Genomic DNA, 20,919 nt, shown 5'->3' with positions numbered 1-20,919 from the left:
AAACAGAAACTACAGCATTAATGCAGTACAATATTGTGTGTTAGAGAATCAGAGAATGGACATGTCTGTGTGTATTTATGATAATGTAAACTATATTGGGAGAAGTGAAGTGAACGGAGTAGAGAGAGTGGAGATGATGGTGGATATTTATGAGAGTGCAGATGCTGTGAGAACAACAGACCCTGACACACAGAGAGATGACACCTCCACTAGAAGAAACCCAGCAACTCAACACACAGGTACTTCTTACACAGGATGAGTGTGTATTTCTATTCACTGGATAAACTTTCTGATACAAATTTGATACCAAACCTGATTTGATAGCAGTCATATTCATTTTGTCTCCAGTTGAAAAAAATGCAAGAAGTAAATTAATAAATAAAACATTTTAATGGTAAATGAGGACAGCTGTTTTTGGTTCCACTCATTTACTATTAGTAACACAGCAGGGGATATTTTACTAGACAAAACCATACACAAAACCATAAGGAAATTAGGTGAATTACATTAAAGAAAGTTACCTTAAAAGAATGAGGAAACCTTGATTTATGTCAAAGATCACCCAAGTTATTATCCTCAGGGTTCCACTGGAAGAATTCAGCCTTTCTGCCATGAAAGAGTTTAGATAAGAATAGAACCAGTACATAATGTGTGTGATTTGGTGTGTTTGTGTGTATGAGAGAGAGAGAGAGTTTAAGGCTTGTGAAAGTGTGATTATCTACAGTATCATTAATGAATCTCATTTAGTTTTGTCATTTAATCAGAAAACTTGCAAGATGTAGCAACAAAATGTCACTTTGCTTGTCTTCTCAGGAAGTGACAGACACTACAGACTGACTGCAGTGTGTCTGGGGCTGCTGTGTGTTCTCCTGCTGGCTGTCATCATAGTGCTGTGTGTCTGGTATAATGCAGAGAGAAACCAGTTACAAACCAGATACAATAACGTAAGCATAGAGAGAGTCCAATTACAAAGTATTTTCAAAAATCTGTCCAGAGAGAAAGATCAGTTACAAATCAGTTACAGCAATTTAACTGAAGAGAAAGAAGACATACAAACCAGCTTCAACAATCTAACTAGAGAGAGAGACCAGTTACTGAGAGAGAGACAAGAGTATCAAAATGTGTTCTCTGAACTGGGTGAGTGAACATTTTAATCTTTAGTTTCACAGATCGCTCATCAGTTATAGCCATTGTGTGTTTGCTCTTTAATTCAGTCTCAACTTTTTTTTGTGATGAACTACACCCCATTGTCAGTAGTCGTGGCACTGTGAGTGTTAATATATGAATGATTTGCATGTAATGTGTATTGTATTAATCAGCCATCTTTGGTGTGTGTGTGTGTGTGTGTGTGTGTGAGAGAGAAAGAGAGAGAGAGAGAGAGAGAGAGAGAGAGAGAGAGAGAGAGAGAGAATACAAGTCATTGACTCTTTTTGTCCTGATCATGAATAAATAATCCTGCTCTACAAGGTTGGAGATATTTCAGTCACAGTCTGTATTACATCTCTACTGAAAAGAAGAGCTGGAGTGAGAGCAGACAGGACTGTAGAGACAGAGGAGCAGACCTGGTGATTATAAACAGTGAAGAGGAACAGGTAAGAGAAAAGTTCTCGTGTGTGTGTGTGAGTGTATGTGTGTGACTGAGGAAGTGACACTGCTGTAAGTGGATGCTACAGACTGACTGCAGTGTGTCTCAGGCTTTATGGGGTGTATCAGTCTGATGTTTAACTGATCATCTGCATGAAATCATTTTCATTTGATTTCTCACATCAGAAGTTTGTTGCTGAATTGAGAAAGACCAGCTATTCAGATGTTTGCATTGGGCTGACTTGCCGTGTAAGAGAAAGAAAGTGGAAATGGGTGGATGGTACAGCACTGAGCACTGGGTAAGAGATCACTGCATTTAACTCTGGTCATGAGACAGTTATTGACTCTTAACACTCAGTCTATTGTTCTGTATGAGAAACACATTAAACAGACTGATTCTCTGTGTTATTTCAGGTACTGGTATGGAGGACAGCCCAATGTTGGTCAATATGGAAATGAGCGATGTGTTCTTATTTATGATGCGCACAACAGTCTGAAAAACTGGTACGATGTATCATGTTCTCATTATAAGTACCACTGGATATGTGAGAAGAGACTTTTAAGCTGACGACACAGTGATTTTCTAGCAATAACTTTTGTTCTACTTCTTAGGTTAATTTGGTGTTGGATATGCTGTTTTGTTTCTATGCAATGTTCGTACATTCATCATTATTAACAAGAAAGAGAGAGAGAGAGAGAGAGAGAGAGAGAGAAAGAGAAAGAGAGAGAGAGAGAGAGAGAGAGAGAGAGAGAGTTTGTATGTGCATGTGTGTCTTACAGGAAGTTCCACAGCAGAGATCAGAAACCACAGACATTTCAGAGATCAAATAGTACAGACTGACTGCAGTGTGTCTGAGGTTTTGATGGAGAATAAAAGATTTATGTTTAACTAATGACTTTGTATCTTTACTCTGACTCACATTAAGGACAGTGAGTGCATGGACTGGTGTGACTGACAGAGATACAGTGGGGGAAATGGGTGGACAGTACAGCAATGATCACTGAACTTAACGCTGATACTGACACTTACAGTTGTCTACTACTGCAGAACGTCACAAAGTAAAACCATGAATCAGTCAATTTGTCACCTGACAATAAGTACATGAAATTCTGATACACACACATATTTACGCGCACCCACACAGACACAGACACACACACACACACGCGCACACACACACACACACACACACACACACACACACACACAAAACAAACATATTCTAATACTGATGCTGTAAACTGAGTGTAGTGCTTTCAATAACAGTCTGAAGAAAAAGAACTGACTTTTCAACACTAAGAGCACACCAAGAACTCTTTCAGAGTGACATCTGACATGATGGGCTGGACTTCCTGTGACTAACGTTTTTCTCACCTCTTTAAGAGTCAGTTTCATGCAACACAAAGACAGACACACAGAGTAAACACTGACATACAGGGACTACAGCTTTAAGTCAGTGTAATCGTGTGTGTTAGAGAATTAGAGAATGGAGATGACTGTGTGTATTTATCATAATGTAAACTATGTTGGAAGAAGTGAACTGGACATAGGAGAGAGAGTGGAGATGATGGTGAATATTTATGAGAGTGCAGATGCTGTGAGAACAACAGACACCAGCACACAGAGAGACGACACCTCCGTTAAGAGAAACACAGCAACTCAACACACAGGTACGTCTTACACAGGATGAGTGTAAATATGTTTTATATGTGTGCACAATGCTTATACATATGTCATGGGGTGGGGGGGGGGGCATGTCTGTGTGTGCATGTGTGTCAGGATTGGATTTAATTATTGGATTGAACACTTTGCAGAGTCTGGACAATGGATGACGTCATAAGCATAAGTTTTGCATTTCTGAGGAATGTGTCTGTCCTAATTAGGAAGTCACACTGCACTTACATTGAAGGTTTTTGTTAAATTAGGTGGTGCTAAACATCTTATTTAGACAATTATGAAGGACATTAGAGGGCGGTTGTGGGTAATGTAGTCTCACAAATCTACACTGATGTGTTTATATCATAATGAGTCTGATGCTGACATTTGCAGGTTTCTGCTACTGTAGAATGTCACACACAACAAAAATGAGTGAATATTTCACTTGCGAATTTATTCTGAAAACAAGAACATGAAATTATAACACAAACACATTTGCACACACATTCACAAACACATATACACACACGCTAAATAAACACATGTTCATACATACTTAAATTGAAACACCAAACTCACTCCTTTGTCCTTTTAAGAGCAGCTTGTGGAAAAGAACTGACCTTCTGAACAAGAGCACATTCTGCCAGAGTGAGATGATGGGCAGCTAGACTTTCTGTGGTTAACGTTTATCACACCTCTCAAAGAGTCAGTCACATGCAACACAAAGACAAATGTGCAGACATACAGACTGACTCAAACATACAGGGACAATAGCACCAATTCAGTGTGATAGTGTGTGTTAGAGAATGGAGATGTCTGTGTGTATTTATGATAATGTCAACAGCACTGAGAGAAGTGAACTGGACAGAGGAGAGAGAGTGGAGATGATGGTGAATATTTATGAGAGTGTAGATGCTGTGAGAACAGCAGACACCGACACACAGAGAGACGACACCTCCACTAGAAGAAACCCAGCAACTCAACACACAGGTACTTCTTACACAGGATGAGTGTATATTTCTATATATGTTGTAAATTGTCTGTTTCCAAATTATTTCCCTCACACAGATTAGCAGCCAAATTCACTGTCTCTGTAGCTGAAAAACAGTAAAAAGAGAAACAATAAGAAGCAGGACAGATATAACGACCTGCTTAAACAGAAAAACCAGTTACTATCTGATAATCAAAAAGCAGCTATAGAGAGAGCAGGTTTACAGAAGAGATATAACAACCTACTTAAACAGAAAAACCAGTTACAGACCAGTTTAGATAGCTTGAATAAGAAGAGAGATGAGTTACAGCGAAAGCCCGGAGGATACCGGTGCAGCCTTTCTGATTTGGGTGAGTGAAAATTTTTTGTGCATGTTTTAGTAAAATCACATTCCTATGTATATGCTTCAGTAAAATCACATTTTTTGTTAGTGGTTTAGATTTTTCAGCACAATCTTTTGTTTGGTCCTCATATTCCAAGATGTTTATGTTTACAAACGCCTGAGAATTTCTGTAAATAAGGGGCCCTTTCATTAATGCATGTGTAAAAATATCATGAAGTTCCACATACAATATTTTATATGAATTCAGACATTTGTGAGATTCATAGCTGCATCTCTGGGATATTTTCTCTGGGAGTCTTGCATTGGTTATATCTACTATAAATATGTGATAAAAGTGTGTATGTGTGTGTGTATGTGAGTGTGTATGTGAGTGTGTAAGCACAGACATAAGTGAGTGTTTGAGTTAATACATGTAGGTTGCTCTCAGTTCTTTTTCTACTTATTCTGTGAACAGATAAAGACATTCTGCAGGGATGGTTTTACTTCAGTTCCAGTCTGTACTACATCTCTACTGAAACAAAGAGCTGGAGTGAGAGCAGACAGGACTGTATAAAGAGAGGAGCAGACCTGGTGATCATAGGCAGTGAAGAGGAACAGGTGAGACAGAGAGAAAGACAAGATGGAGTGATTGAGAATACAAGCATGCAATTGTTCATAATATCATTTCTTGCTACTTCAACAGCAAGACAGAGAGGAGCTGATTTGGTGATAATAAACAACAGAAAGGAGCAGATGGGTGTGAGTGTGTGTGTGTGTGTGTGTGTGTGTGTGTTTGTGTGAGGAAGAGAGAGAGAGAGAGAGAAAGAGAGAGAGAGAGAGAGTCTATCACAGTTAGAAAATGGGCCTGGATGCAGTAGTGGTTTATTAAAGTGAACTCAGGTCTCAGAGGACTAGATCACTCATTATCCAAGACATTATCCAACACACAGGCAAAGACTCAACAATAATCAGGGCAAACAGGAGTGTCATAGTGGCTTGATTACACAGAACAAATGTGAGTGATGATTAGTTAACCAAATAATGGATAATGTTAGAACTGCGGAATCCCTTACCATCTTCCGCAAGAAACTGAAAACCCACCTCTTCAGAACCCACCTATCCCCCAATGCCTAACCTCATTACACATTAAAAAAAAAAAGATAAAAGAAAAACCCTTGTCTTGTCTCTACGTTTGTCAAAGAATTCCAGAGGCGCAATACGAAGGAGTAAATTGACGCTCAGTCTTATGCGCTGTCTGCTTATGAGGTATTAGGGATCCGACCGATGCACTGATTGTAAGTCGCTTTGGCTAAAAGCGTCTGCCAAATGCCAAACTGTAAATTGTAAATTGTAAGTCAATTATTTCAGCAACCACGAGAAGATGAATGCTCATAGATGGATGCAGATGAGATGGCATAAGAGAGTGCAAGAGAGAGAAAGAGAGAGAGAGAGGGAGAGAGCAGACTAAAGAGAGAACTACATAAATATAATCTTATTTCAAACTGTTAACAAAGTCTGTGTTGGTACAAATTTTAACAGTCCATGAAAAAAAACAAGCTTGCTATAGTTAAGTTAGGTTTCGGTGATTGCACACACACACTGAACAGTGAATTGGTCCTCTGCATTTAACCCATCCAACACACCAGTAGTGTCCACACACACCAAACACAGGGGCAGTGGGCAGCATTCCTGTGTGTGTGTGTATTCTCATGCATTCTCAGACACACTGCTCTACCTGGATAACTAATTGTTCATTTTGTGCATCATCATCAGGAGTTTGTTAATAGACTGTGGAAGCTGAGTCAGTCAGGCCTTTGGATTGGTCTGACTGACAGAGACACAGAGGCGGTATGGAAATGGGTGGATGGTACAGCACTGAGCACTGGGTAAGAGATCACTGAATTTAACTCTGGTCATGAGACAGTTATTGACTCTTAACCCTCAGTCTGTATTGTTCTGTATGAGAAATACATTAGACAGACTGATTCTCTGTGTTATTTCAGGTACTGGGGTGAAGGGGAGCCTAATAATAGTGGACAGTCAGGAAATGAGGACTGTGTTGTTCTTGATTGGCCTGACACTTGGAATGATGTATCATGTGACACCAAAACTAAATATATTTGTGAGAGGAAAATATCAACGCACAATTAGACAAATCTAAGTACACACCTTTTCTTCTCATGAACGTTTCACAATTTTTGCTTTGGGCATAAAAAAAGGAAAAAAAAAAGAAATAAGAATAATGGTATTTAAATGCATTAATAATGGCAATTTCATGTTTTATTTTTAATTCATATATTAATTCTAACAAAGTTAAAGACGTTTAGTTGTTGTTGTTGTTGTTGTTGTTGTTGAGGTTGTTGAGAGGTCTCTCTTTTACTTCAACTTTTTTTTTCTAAAATTGTTGTCATGATTGTTGTGACTCTGCAGAGATGTCATTAAAGCTTAAAAACTTGATTTATAACCATGTATAACTGCATTTACTGGTTATAAATCACTTTCACCAAGTCTTACAATGTCTGTCAGTTCTTCACATTGTCCAGTTATTCTTCTGGGAAAACAGCTCCACAACATTTCAAATGTCAACTTCCACCATAACTTCACCTTAACTTTGGGTGATTACTTACTAGTGAAAAATGAACTCATCAGGTGTGATGAAACACATGTATATCAATATCATGCAGCTTGATCACTAATGTCTGACTATGATTTTTCAGAGCGTCAGGAAAGTAACATTTTTATCACAGGTTTTATACTCACTCTTCCTCTCACCTGACAGCCCATTTTAATCTAAGAGGGTGAAAACACGAACTTCCCACAGTTTAACATAGTCAACTGATATAACAACCACACTGACCACATGCTAAAGAAACACATGCTTAAGACGCAGTGTTAACCAGACTGTGTGCTCTGTTTAACAAAAGAACAGAGGAAACAGGTTGTGGGCCTCTTTATTAATTCAAATCTCAAGAAAACAACTGTCTTCCTGTGATAACGAATTAATTATGTCATTATCACGAAAAAACAAAGTTTTGTTATTTCGTGATTTTGAGAAAACATAGAAAAATAATATGTTATCACAGGACAACAGAATCAAAATTAAAATGTAGGGGTTATTCTTCAATTATGGTCATTTTTGTGTCCCTGACAGTAATAAGAAAAACAAAAGAACATTTCTACATTTTTACTTTTGTCACACATACTTCACACCAAGAGGAACTTATAAAAAATAAATAATAGCTCAGTCATTCATTTTACTATGCAACAAGAGGCCTTTTAAGTATGGGTTTTACTATATTGCCTTTGTCCCTGAGCCAGATTTTGGACCTTCAACCTTGCTTAATTTTGAATTTAATATTTAAATAATGTGGAGCTCCAATACAAATTAGACACTGATGTCTATTTTAGTGAAATATACTACATATAGTAATATTTCTTCACAATTACTTGTATTTTTCATAAAAAGAACACTTGTCCCTTGGGTTCACTGTCATTTCCACCACACTGTACAAAACAGAATTCTGGGATCATGTTTCAGGGTTTGTATACTTGGTAACCATAGCAACAGCCACTCAACAGGGGAACACGTGGCTGGAGGAAAGAGTGACCTCTAGAGGGGGTAAGAGGAAAAATCACAGTAAATATGAGTTAAATGGGGAATATGTTTATTGGGTGTTATCTCCAAAAAGCTCATATTTCATATGAATGTTAAAACAACAGGCCAAATTTCTGTTAATATTGGTTTTTTTTGTGTGTATATTTAATGCTAATTTTAAAACTGACTTAACAGGCTAAAATATCATGAGATTTTGAGAAAATATGGCAACAGTCATTTCCACAACAAAAAACGATGATTTCCTCTTAATATTAGAGTGAAATATATATATATTATTCTTTAACAAAATCATCACAGTCATCACAGTCACTATCAGGATTCCAGAAATGGACCATCCAGGTGGATAATGGACATTTATGCACTCTGCAATGCTTTAAAATGGGCTTATGATTCCATATCCTACTTGGGAACTGAAAACTCTTGTGGTTTGTAGCCTTCCTGGAAGCACTGTTCCATGTTGCCCCTCCATGTCGCTCCCTGACCACAGTCATGTGAAATTACTGTGACAATATACAGGTAATCCACTGTGATAGATACAACCACTGTGACAGACTGGTCTTAATACAGGTAATCCACTGTGATATATAGGACCACTGTGACAGACTGGTCTTAACGCACATAATCTAATGTGACAGATAGAACCACTGTGACAGACTGGTCTTAACACAGGTAATCAGCTGTTGGGACTCCTTGGACCATCAGAGAGAACACAGGGTTTTTGTTTGTTTCAAATGAATGTAATCACCTGCTCAGGAATCTGATCATCCAGGACAGGATGTGAGTAAACCTGTTACTGCTATAGAGTAAACAGACCAGTGTTACTGTCATTCCACTATACCTTACACAACAAGAGCCTCAAAATGAGGGGGCACCTGGATTTGAACCTGGGACCTCTTGATCTGCAGTCAAATGCTCTACCACTGAGCTATACCCCCACATGCATGGAATGATGGCAACATGATAAGGAGTAGTATGAGGTATTATAATACTAAGCTGGAGTAGAGAGTGTTTCGTTATCTAGGCGCCCAGGACCGGATAAAAGAAACCCTATTGTTATAGAGCAAAAAGATCGATGTCAGTTATAGCAAGAAGCTGAAAAAACAGAGGGCGGCAACCAGATCTCAACCAGGAGGATTGCAACCCTCAATCACATGCTCTACCATTCAGCTACACTGCTTTCCCTGCTTAGAATGGTCAGCATGGAGCAGGTTCTACAAGTTCGCAGAGACTCTGGAGAAGTCAGGTCAAGAAACCAGGGGCAAATTTAAAGCATTTCCTTTTGAGGTAGGTTGTCATCAATACTGAGTCCTGGAAAGAGCAGTATAAGCTGTTAAATATTCTATACAAAGTGTGACTGGTATCTGCTTCTAGCACACTCTATATAAAAATTTGGGGAGGAGTATCTTGTAAACATACTATACATAAAAATATTTAATTTCACACCTCTTTATTAAAAAACCTGTATACTGTCTTATAGTAGCATGTGCCATCATTAGAAATGAATGATTGAACATGGAGGAGATGTATAAGTGTACAGGTGGAGGCACGCTGAGCTGGGAAAACTGGCCACCATTGCCACAGCTGTCTTTCTGTTGTGTTACCCTCTTTGACTGTCATACTATGTGGAAAGATATAACTGAAAGGGAGCTACTCTGTTTTTCAGGCCTTCCAGTCTGAGCAGGTAGCTGCAAATCTAGAGGTGAACACTTACGCTCTGGAAAATGCAAGATGGCTGGCTGAGCTTCAGCAGGACCATGGTCCAAAATCAGTTCCCTCAAATTTCTCATTCTGTGAAATTTCATAACGCAGCCTATAGGCAGGAACGTCGGAGCACAGGTGAACTAGGGCCAATCAAGAATGTGTTCAAGATGAGGGATTAATGGTGTAAGATGCATTCAGTACTGGTGACAATATGACTGCTAACAAGCAGCTACTCGCTTAATTTATGATGTTATATTCAAGCAGTATATACCAAGCAAGCCAGGTAGGTATGACATTAAATGAGCGTCACATATGTGGGTAGTACAAACAACAGTAATGTGCATTAAGTAACAGAATGTGCATGAACAGTGGTAATGTGCATATGTATGAGGGTAATGCAAATGAAACAAAACAAAACAAGACAAGACAAAAGAAGTCATGCGCATCACATATGGGAAGGGGAATGGAAGTATGATTATTGAACAGTAGGTAACTGTAGGTAATTGTAGATGTGAGCAGTGTGTAATAACAGTCTGTAGAACAGGAGTAGTGATGCGTAGCAGGTGAGACTGCTGGTCATTTGTTCATGAGGGTGATGGCATGAGGGAAGACACTGCTCCTGTGTCTGGTAGTCTTGGTACACAGGGTTCTGTAGCGCCTACTAGAGGGGAGGAGTTGAAAGAGGTCATGTCCCAGGTGAGAGCAATCTGTAATGATTTTCCCTGCCCATTTCCTAGTTCTTGAGGAGTACAAGTCCTGGAGAGTGGGCAGGGGAGCACCAGTGATTCTTTCTGCTGTCGTCACTGTTCGCTGCAGTCTGTTTCTATCCTGTTTTGTGGCTGCACCAAACCAGACCGTGATGGATGTGCACAGGACAGATTCGATGACTGCAGTGTAGAACTGCCTCAACAGCTCCTGTGGCAGACCAAAGTTCCTCAATTACCGCAGAATTATATCCTCTGCTGGGCGTTTTTGAGGATGGAGTTGATGTTGCACTGCACTGTGCCACCAAGTCAAATTCCTGTGTACATTGCACATTTGGCAAATAAAGCGATTCTGATTCTGATAACAAGACTGCACTTGTCTGTATTTGAAAGACTAACATTTAGCAATGCAAAATTAGCCCACAAACCACTTACGGCTACTTATGTGTGCAGTGTTTAGTTAGTAGTTCAGGACATAGCACTAACATAATGTGTTTTACTGAACATGTGTTGCGATCACGTTGTTGACTTGAGCATTAATATTGACTAATTAATTCACGAACTAGCCAGCTATACTGTTGCTAGCGAACGTTTGTCGGTTTTCTAATTCATAAGCTTTATTACCAACAATTTGTTTAGAACATGGTTGCAAATCTGTGACGGCGTGCGTTTAAAATCTTCGTATTGAATATTTAGCGTGGTCTTAAAATGTAAATGATATGGGTTGCAAAATAAACTGTACAAACCCCTTCAGCCATTTTGTAGTCTTTTTCACCGTTGTAACCATTGAGGGATCTGGAGCAAAAACTACACATCTTGGTAATTAGTCTCAGCCGGCGAGAAGCAGACGCACAAATAGGTAAGCAAGTTTGTTTTGTTAACTTAACTTATATTTGAAAAATAGTTGGTAAATTTAATTTTAATAACAGACTGATATTTTAACGTTTTAATTAGACGTATATAGTGTTTCAGTAGGCAATGCTTGAGATTCCCATTAGACTGAGTTTGCTTGCTGCTTGCTTGTATAAATTCAGAACTACGTGCTACATGGAGAATATATGAAAGGAAGTTCAAGTTCATCAAATCCCAGTCAAAGGAGTTGAGACGGCATGAGGATAGGAGGACATCAGCGAAGCTGCTGCAGTAAGAAGAGTGAAAATTGCATAACCTGTGGTGAGTGTTAGAGGGCAAGGTAAAATGAGAATGTAGTCAGACCACCTTTTGTAATGATTGATCATGCCAATCACAGCCCATTCCTTTGAGAGGCTAGAGGAAATATTCAACCAGATGTCCAGACCTAGCATGGTTTCAGGCATTCAGACTGTGTCGCTGAGAGGGACTGCTCTCAGAGGGACTGAATGGTAGGCATATTGTCCAAAATATGAAGCTATATTTATTTTGCACTGAATTTCTCTCTTGTGATTGAGTGCACTAGCTGTTTTGAAAGTTGTTTAAAGTGCATTCAGCTTAGCTAGTGGAAATGAGCTATAATATGTATATACATTCACTGACCGCTTTATTAGAAACACCTACCTTATACACACAGCTTCTTGGTGTGCAGTTACAGGCTATGGCCCATCTGATGCACAAACTGTGTTAGCCATCCTCAAGCCCCTGTGGGGCTCATAGGAATAAGCACATTAAAAGGGACACCCCCCCCCCCTTTTATTATTTCTTTGTTATTTGTGTGTTTGTGAACGTAAGTTTATTGCATACGATTTTGATGTAACTTTTGTTCTTTTTAATATATGTATTTGAGCAAGGCTCAGACGGGCACCTGTGACATCTCTAGTAAGATGGGGGCGCTCTAGACTGGTCATGTTGAAAAAAAGATGCGCGAGAGTAGAGAGAGCGGGAGAGAGAGAGAGCGAGCGAGAGAGCGAGTTAGCTTGAATACAGTGTGTTGCTGTGCGAAAAGATTATTAAAAAGTTTTCCAAACTTCACGTACGCCTGGCGAGTCCCTCACCAGTGATAAATCTCTGATCACAGGCCTGCGACTTTTCCTTACAGGTCGTGGAGTATTTGCCACAGCTCCATTCCGTAAAGGGGATTGTGGAGTATAGAGGAGAGTTGATTGATTTGAAAGAATCTCAGAGAAGCAGGAGGCTCTACCATAGTAAATGTACTGTCTTTATGTTTGACTTTAAGTGGAGAGGAAAAATATGGTGGTAAGTAGCCCATCATTCAATTAAGAACTCTTAGCTCCATTAATGCTGTATGAGTCAATTAACATATTAGTCATGTTCTTTTCTTTCCTCTTGTTTTTCCAAACAGTATTGATGCTGCCAAGGATGATGGCTCCTTTGGAAGGTTGGTCAGTGATGACCATAAACATCCTAATTGCCGAATGAAAAAAACCGAGGCCAATGGAAAGCCATATCTTTGCCTTTTTGCTCTGATGGACATAAATCCTGGAGAAGAAAGTACATATGATAATGGAGGGATAAACTTGCCATGGCAAAAAACAAAGGTTGGTTATTTTCTCTAACAAAAGAGCAACTTTGACCTCTAAATTGATGACAGAAAGAAATGCATAAGAGAAATGTTTGCATCAAACGTACATTTCTTATATGTCATAAATTCATACATCAAATATCCTTACTGGGCCTGGAGAAGGAAATTGCACATGATGAGAAATGATTCCAACTTGCAGTTAAACTCATGTTTGCAGATACCTGAAGGGGAAATGCCAGGTGGTGAAGATGCTAAGAACTCCAGCGGGGAAATTGCCCTGAAAGCATCTACGAGTGTTGGACTTACCAAAGCCAAACCCCCAGCAGTCATGGAGAAGGTAAGTGGATATGATGAGAGATACTATTTCAACTTGGAAATGCACTGATGTCATTGGTTCTACTGCAGTACAATGGCTTTAGCATATTGTATAGATAGCTTAAAGCCAGAAGTTGACAAGAATGGTTTTGACCAACTTGACGGTTTAGCTCTTCTGAAGGAACAGTACAGGAAGAGTGAAGTTTGCTCCATGAAAAGAGTGCCAAGGGTGTGATAAATAGTTAGATAGAATACCCCTCACATTGTCCCCACTCAGTCTGTTCCAGCTAAGAGTGTGTGTGAGCCCATGTCAAGATGAAATGGGAAGTTTTGTGAGAATGAAGTCCCCTGTAGACACGTTCATTTGACGTGTGTGATTTGTCCTCACACCATATTTCTTGGACAAAAATATGTGTGTATCTGTGTGGCACAGGCTCTAAAGAGACATTACAGACTGTAGAGATTTCAAAAAGAACCATCTGTAGCATTACCCAGTTGTGCACAACCAAAGTGATATAAAGATAGCTTGGGTTTTTCTTAACTTATATCAGTTGATAGCATGGTATTATTGAAATCTATTAAAAATGGTAATATTTTGAGTCCTCTCAATGTGATATTTAACCACACTCACAGGGCACAGCGAAATTGCTGGTTTCTGTATGCTAGGTAATGGTTATGGGAGCAGTACCACCATTGCCACCAGTTCAGCATCCCACAAGCATACATTGTGTAGTGTTTCCATTCCAACCTGAAGGACTTTAGCTTTATAGTCTTAAAGTCAGCTCTGTTAATGGAGGGCCTCTATTTTTAATCTATGATTTCAGATTTCCAAAAGTGCTTGCATTGGAGCAAGAAGTGAACCTAATCCATCTGAATCTGATCAAGATGACATTCCTGTACCAAGGCTGAGTAGGACCAAATGTGTCTTTGTAAGTTGTGCAGCTGAGATTCATACGTCAGCACACAGATATATTTGTTCTTTAAACAGAATAAACATATTTTTGCAAGTAATTGCTTGAAATCGAGATTAAAAATGTAACTGGTCAGTTTGAGGTCACTATTATAGCTAAGAGGGAGGTAGGACAGATACCTCTGGTTATATTTGTAATCATGTGCCGTTAATTTATAGGTGAATGAAGGAATTCCAGAAGACTGATTAACTCTTTGAATCAACATCAGACAGTGGAGAGGAATTTGTCGCTCAGTCTAGCAAACAGAGTAGCCCAGACTGTAGTACAATCCTGGAATAGCCAAAGCGGAGAGGGAACTCTTCTGAGTTGATAAAGAATCTACAAAGTCCACCCTTCCCTGACAGCGTGACTGATTTGAACATGGACCTGAGAGACGGAGAAAGTACCGGCCCTGAAAACATGGAAGTTGAGGATGAAGACACCTGTCATAGTCCCGACAAGACTGAAACTGAGGATACTGTCACTGTCCCACCAGTGACAAAAAATGCAGATGGATCCAGATCATACAGCAAGAAACATTATTGGCTATTCTGCTGTAACCCCTATTGCAAAAAAAGCAAGGCATCTAGAATATGTTCACGCTAGTGAAAGGGAAGTTGCATTTGCAAGTTTCCAAAGGGCTCCAAGGAACTGAAATTACAGTTAGATCATTTCCGCAGCCATGGGAATTTTACTTACAATGCCACCGTACTTAAGACGGGCAAGGGGACTCTGGTTCTTGCTAAACAGCCTCCTCAAGCAACTGAGGGCAAGGCCTATATGTACTGTATATATTGCCAAGGTTTATTTACCAGGAGGGCACTTTGGCGACACATAAAAATCTGCAGACTTAAACCTAAAGGTGTTGCCATGAAACCTGGAAAGAACCGTGTCCAGTCTCTTTGTGCCTTTGCCTAACCTGTGCCACCTAATACCAGCACGGGGTTTTGGAAGCTGATCAGCAACATGATTAACGATGATATCACATTTGCTGTTAAAAATGATGGGATTATCATGCAGGTTGTGGAGCATATGTTTCATAAATGTCAAGCAGACGTTAAGAGGCATGAACACATCTGACAGAAGTTGCAAGAGCTGGGAAGACTTCTTGTCAGTGCTAGGAGGATAACTTCCCTGCAGAAAACTGAGGATCTCATTGATCCAAAGCAATGCATGGAGACTGTTAAAGCCGTGAAATACACTTGTGGCTACAACAGTGAAGTGAACACCTACAAAACAACCAGCCTGGCACTCAAACTTGGACACAGTTTGGTGAAAATAAGTAAGCTTTTGGAAAGCAATGGAAGGATTACAGGAAACAGCAAGTTAGTGGAGCAAGCCATCAGCTTCCAGAAAGCGCATGCAGCCCGTTGGAATTATTTAGTTTCAGCAACAGCTGCAAGAAATATTGAAGAAGCTAAGTGGACAATATTGCCATTTACCATGGACGTGCAAAAACTGCATGCATACCTTGATCGAAAGCGGCAGGAGTGCATCAGTCAGTTAACAGCAGAATGCTCCCCTGAAACCTGGTCTTGCCAAGCAAAAATATCTCTGACTGTACTGTTTAACCGCCGCAGAGAAGGAGAGGTGTCATGTATGCCTTTATCAGCTTTTCTGTCCAGGAACACCACAGGTCCTCATGAAGATGTAGACTGGGCCCTCTCTGAGCTGGAGAAAGAACTATGCAGATTCTTCTCAAGAACTGAGACTCGTGGGAAAAGAGGACGCAAAGTTCCCATCTTGCTTACTCCCAGAATGTTGGCTTCATTGGAACTCCTTGTGAAGAAGAGAGAGGCATGTGGAATGCCAAAAGACAATTTTGACCTGTTTGCTCGGCCATTTGCCTTTTCCCATTTGAGGGTTTCAGGTTGTATCTGCACTTTTGCAAAAGATTGTGTTGTGCGAAAAATCCAGGTGCCCTGACCTCAACCAAATTGCAAAAGCACGTTGCAACCCTGTCAACAGTATTTAACTTAAATCTTCAGATTTGACAAGACTCTTAGCTGAATGGTCCTTTTGGGCCAAGTTCTGTGATGCCCGAAACTGGGCTCAATGCATTAAAGTAGCCTGAAGAAAAGACATGACTTTTGAAAAGTAAGAGCATATTCTTTCAGAGTGATATGATGAGCTGGACTTCCTTGGGTTAACGTTTTTCTCACCTCTTAAAGAGTCATTCGCATGCAACACAAAAATAGAAGTGCAGATACACAGGGTGAACACTGAAGTACAGAGACTACAGCATTGACTCAGTGTGACAGAAAATTAGAAAACTGTGTTAGAAAATTAGACAGTGGAGAAACTGTGCTTGAGAGAGATGAGCTGAACAGAGGAGAGAGAGTGGAGATGATGGTGGATATTTGAGAGTGCAGATGCTGTAATAGTCCCAGATGCCAATGCAGAGAGAGATGACGCCTCCGTTAAGAGAAACCCAGCAAATCAACACAGATGTACCTCTCACACAGGATGAGTGTAAATATCAGTAAACTAAAAATTATTTCAGCTGCACAGACTCACAGCCATATTTTTTATCTTTTTAAAACAAACAAATACAGTTTAGGAACAGGAGCAATAAATCGGAATTTCCTGAGGGTAGTACAATGATTACACCGTAACACAGGAAAGTTTCCATATGGCTAGGCAACAAACAGTGCCCCAGGAGAAATTTAAATAGGGAAACAGGTGTGAGCAATGAACAAATAATGAAATGATTAACTACTAAACAGGTGGATGTGAGAGTGTCAGTCTGGTCTTCTTCTGGCCCCCTCTAGTGGCCAGCTCAAAACATGAAACTCTCATCCATAAACAACACACACTTGCCAAGAGAAAGTGAAACCCAATGAAAACCCATGTCTGTGAGTGCCAAGCAACAAACAGAAAAAGGGGGGAGTGGGGGTGGCGAGTCAGAATCTCTAGGGGAAGGAAAAGAGCAGAACAATAGTACATTAGAGACAACAGAGATACCTGTGTGTACTTATGGTCTGCTTTGTATGTCCTTGTGGAACATCATGAACTTATAATTAGCTTGTAATTAATCATTTCACAGTGATTAAGATTATTTATAATTAAATTTTGATGTGACATCATTCATTGATCAGCATTCATATTCACAGCAAAAGAGTTTGGAATCACCCAGAAATGTTCATGTTTTCTATGGAAACTGATACTTCCATTCACCACTGTAGCATTAAATCGATCAGAAATTACAAAGAATCCTCCATTTGCTGCAATTACAGCTTTGCATACCTTTAGAATTCTAGTTGCCAGACTTTGAAGATATTCAGGGGAAATTTCAGCAAATGCCTTCTGTAGCTCTTTCCAGAGGTGAGACTGCCTTGTAGGGTATTTTTCTTTGACCCTATGGTGAAACTCTTCCCACAAGAGCCCACTCACTCTCTCTCACTCATTAAATTTTCTCCGCCATGCTGGACAGAAGGCATCAAACACTCCTCCAGCATCCTGTCCCTTGCTCTGTGTCTCACATATGTTCTCCTCCTTCATCCAAACTCTCAAACTTAGACTCATCTGTCTACAATACTCTTTCCCAGTCATCCACTGTCCAGCATCTGTGTCCTTTTGCCCATTTTAACCTTTCCTTTTCATTGGCCTGGTTCAGATTTGGCTTTTTCTTTAAGGCGAACATCCCTAAGTCATCTTTTCACTGTTGTAGATGACGCTGGGACTTGGTGTTTAATGTGTAAAGAAGCAGCCAACTGAGGACCTGCAAGATATCTGGTTCTAAAACTACAGAGTCTAATGTATTTATCCTCTTGTGCAGTTGGGCATCTGTGTCTCCCTCTTCTTTTCCTGTCCTGGTTAGATCGAGTTTGCTGTCTTCTCTCCAGACAGTAGTGGATACTCTTGTGAAAAAGAAGTATACTTAAAGATGTTAGTAGTATATCGGAAGTATCTGAAGAGTAATAAAAGTGTGTTTTTGATTTAATGTATTTTAATTACATGCGCTTTAAGTATACTTCAATATGTTGTCAAAAAGTATGTTTTAAATTATTACATTTCACACTGTTCTGGAATACATTAACTGTATTTTTGACACACTGAGGTGATCTTTTAAAAAACTTCGTTATAATGGTTACCCAAGCACATTTAAACTGTGCTTTAGTGTACTCTGCTGAAGTGCACTTTGATGAAATAATGTCCTAATGTGATAAAGCTTGTTTAAACAAATGTAAATGATCAGTTTTAGTGTATTGCTAAAGCGGACATTTAGAGACAACATTTTTTCAATTTAACTTTTAACTTTGGAGATATATACTCACTAAATCTTTTGTTTGGCTGTGATTTTTTTTGTTTGTTTGTTTTTTTTGGCTGGGGAAACTTTTAACCCAATGTCCAAACATATTTTTGCACTCTTTTAAATAAAGTGTTTTTGATGGAAAGTCTGTCTTTAATGCATTTTTTCATTCACTTTTTACTCACTTCATGTCATACATACACTCAAACAGGGCTATATAAAGTACAAGTAGAAGTACTGTTGCTAAAAAAAAAAGTACTCTAAGTAGAGTTAAACTGACTGACTTTGTAAATTGTAAATGAGTGACTATTTTAGTCTTACTTAAATATTTTTCAGGAGGGATACTTTAACTTTACTTCTCTAAGCGAACTGGTGTGGGTCCAGAGAAGCAGAGATGATGGCTTTGATGTGGGAGAGGACCAACCTTTCAAAGCACTTCATTATCGTTGTTCTGAGGGCAACCGGGCGATAATCCTTCAGAGTGCTGATGTTTGTTTTATACAGCACTGGCACTATGATGGCTGACTTCAGGTCCTTGGGGACGGTTGCCAGAGGTAGAGACAGGATGAAGATTCTTGTGAATACCTAAGCCAGCTGATCAGCACAAGTCATTAAGCACAGGTCCTGGAACTCCGTCTGGGCCTGCAGCTTTCCGTGGGTTGACCCTCCGCAGCGTGTGCTGTACATCAAATGTGTTCGTAGTGAAAACCTGTTCATCCTCTGTGGCCGGGGCCAGGATTCTTGCACTTGTCACACTGTTGCCGGTTTCAAAGCAAGCGAAGAATGCGTCAGCACTGGTGTCAGCGCTGTTGAAGTGGTCCACTACATGCTGTATATGGATATCCTTAGCCTTTTTTATGCCTATTTTTAGGTTTGATCTGGCGACACTGTATGCTGTTGTGTCACCAGATTTAAAAGCATTGTAGTGTGCTTTTGAGAGATTTTGCACCTCTTTGTTCGTTGGGGGACAAGCCCCTTTAACTGGTCTGAACATGTCTTTCGTGGGAAACCGCCTCAAAATTTCGTCCCCTTCTGGCAGGGCCGCCGAAATTTCAACCTTCAGAACAGTGCGGTTTGTGGCTCGTTGTTCTAGGGGTATGATTCTCGCTTCGGGTGCGAGAGGTCCCGGGTTCAACTCCCGGACGAGCCCCTTTAATTGACCTGAACTTGTCTTTTTCGTGGGAAACCGCTTCAAAATTTCATCTGCTTCTGCCAGGGCCGCTGAAATTTCAACCTTCTGAACAGTGCAGTTTGTGGCTCGTTGGTCTAGGGGTATGATTCTCGATTAGGGTGCAAGAGCTCCTGAACTTGTCTTTCGTGGGAAGCCAAGGTTGGCAGCGTCTCAAAATTTCGTCTGCTCCTGCCAGGACCGCCGAAATTTCAACCTTGTGTAAGCTGCATTTCGTAGCTCTAGGAGTATGGTTCTTGCTTTGGTGGCGAGAGGTTCAAATCTCAGACAAGCCCCTTTAATTGGCCTGAACTTGTCTTTTGTGGGTATCCACCTCAAATTTCATTCCCTTGTGCCAGGGCCGCCGAAATTTCAACCTTCAGAACAGTGCAGTTTGTGGCTCGTTGGTCTAGGAGTATGGTTCTGGCTGTGGTGGCGAGAGGTCTTGCGTTCAAATCTCGGACAACTCCCTTTAATTGGTCCGAACTTCTCTTTCTGGGGAAACTGAGTTTGGCAGTATCTTAAAATTTCGTCCCCTTCTGTCAGGGCTGATGAAATTTTAACCTTTGGAAAGACACATTTAGTGGCTCGTTGGTCTAGGGGTATGATTCTCGCTTAGGGTGCGAGAGGTCCCGGGTTCAAATCCCGGACGAGCCCCTTTAACTGGTTTGAACTTGTCTTTCGTGGGAATCTGAGATTGCCAGTGTGATTATCGTTTACTGTTACAGAATTCCAGGAGCTTAATAGGGTGGGTAATTAAGTAACAGCCTTATTGTGATCTGTTTATGAGGCAGTAGGTTCTGACTGGTGCACTTACTGTGAGTCGCTTTGGCTAAAAGCGTCTGCTAAATACCAAATTGTAAATTGTAAATTGAATGTTTAGGTATCCTCAACTATGGAAGGAATGCCAACCATCAACACAGCAAAGACAGCGAACTCTGGATCAGATGATGTAAATAATGTCTATTAAAGAGTGTTACATTTTAAAAAAGTGTGACTTGTAGTTCCTCATATTCATCATCTCTTTTTTCATATTACTGAGTTGAAAGTCAAGTATTCCGAAACATCAGGCCAAAACGATCACGTCACGTCAGAGACATTTCAAGCTTCATTCAAAAAAGCTTGGCTAAAATTCGATTAGCAAGAAGTGGCATTCGATACAGCCCTACTGAACCACATATACTCTATTAAAAACCTATCTGTG

At 40.0% G+C, this 20,919-nt stretch overlaps 3 non-coding genes across 3 annotated transcripts; 2 read left to right on the top strand and 1 right to left on the bottom strand.

Annotated features, from left to right (window-relative positions):
• Positions 1 to 9,033: 9,033 nt before the first annotated feature.
• On the bottom strand, positions 9,034 to 9,105 carry trnac-gca (transfer RNA cysteine (anticodon GCA)). Its single transcript has one exon. It is a non-coding gene; the product is annotated as a tRNA-Cys (tRNA).
• A 10,520-nt stretch (positions 9,106 to 19,625) lies between these two features.
• On the top strand, positions 19,626 to 19,697 carry trnap-cgg (transfer RNA proline (anticodon CGG)). The gene has a single exon. It is a non-coding gene; the product is annotated as a tRNA-Pro (tRNA).
• Positions 19,698 to 20,300: 603 nt separating this feature from the next.
• On the top strand, positions 20,301 to 20,372 carry trnap-agg (transfer RNA proline (anticodon AGG)). The gene has a single exon. It is a non-coding gene; the product is annotated as a tRNA-Pro (tRNA).
• The last annotated feature ends 547 nt before the right edge of the window (positions 20,373 to 20,919 follow it).

Source organism: Chanos chanos, chromosome 11, assembly GCF_902362185.1.
Source record: "Chanos chanos chromosome 11, fChaCha1.1, whole genome shotgun sequence".
Lineage (NCBI taxonomy): Eukaryota > Metazoa > Chordata > Actinopteri > Gonorynchiformes > Chanidae > Chanos > Chanos chanos.
This window is presented reverse-complemented; position numbering and strand designations above follow the sequence as displayed.